Source organism: Triticum dicoccoides, chromosome 2B (genome assembly GCF_002162155.2).
Source record: "Triticum dicoccoides isolate Atlit2015 ecotype Zavitan chromosome 2B, WEW_v2.0, whole genome shotgun sequence".
Taxonomy (NCBI): domain Eukaryota; kingdom Viridiplantae; phylum Streptophyta; class Magnoliopsida; order Poales; family Poaceae; genus Triticum; species Triticum dicoccoides.
The window spans coordinates 63,669,310-63,670,150 of record NC_041383.1 but is presented as its reverse complement, the minus strand read 5'-3'; positions in this window follow the sequence as shown (position 1 = coordinate 63,670,150).

The following is an 841-nucleotide window of genomic DNA, read 5'->3' as shown; positions in this document are numbered from 1 at the left end:
CTGCCCTTCGACCTCGGCGGCAGTACACCGGTGTTGCGCCCTTCGGTCTCGGTGGCGCGTTGCCTTCTTGGCTTCGCCGGCGGCACACCGGTGCCGCCGCTCGAACTCGGCTACCCGATGCTCTTCGTTCGCGCCAGTGATGCTTCTCGGTATGCTTCTACTTTGGTGTCTCCTTTCCGTCAGGGTTGTGCTTCATGGTGGTCCGGACGACGATCGCGGGGACATCCTGGGGTGGCCTTGGCAGCACGCTGCCCTTCGACCTCGGCGGCGGTACACCGGTGCCGCGCCCTTCGGTCTCGGTGGTGCGTTGTCTTTTGGCTTCGCCGGCGCACACCGGTGTCGCCGCATGAACTCGGCTATCCGACGCCCTTCGTTCATGCCAGTGATGTTCCATTGTGAGTTGTTGGTCTGGTGCCCGTATGTTTCTCCCTAGGCCTTGTTGTGATTCATTGTCGGAGGTGGAACAAGCTGCTCAGCGGAGCTCGCTATCCGAGAAGTCGGTCTCCAGGGGTTTCGGTTTGGTACTGGTGCCAGCCTTCCCCTCCATTTTGTTTCTTTCTTCTAGTTTTGGGCTTTCTCTTGCCCTTTCCTGTAATTTTCTTTTGCGCCTTTGGGCGCTTACTTGTATCTGTACTGACTGCCAAGTCACCTTCGAGTTGGAATATAACAAGCGGTGGGGTTTTTTGGCCCCCCCCCCCCCGTCAATCTCGAAAAAAAATGGTTATAAGTTGGTTAGGCTGCAGCTCGAGGACAAGCTGCATGTCCAGGTGGGGTGTAGTGTTAGAGTACGTAATGGGCCTGAGCTGATGGTATAGCCCGTTAGTCTTTGGGTTAATTAGAG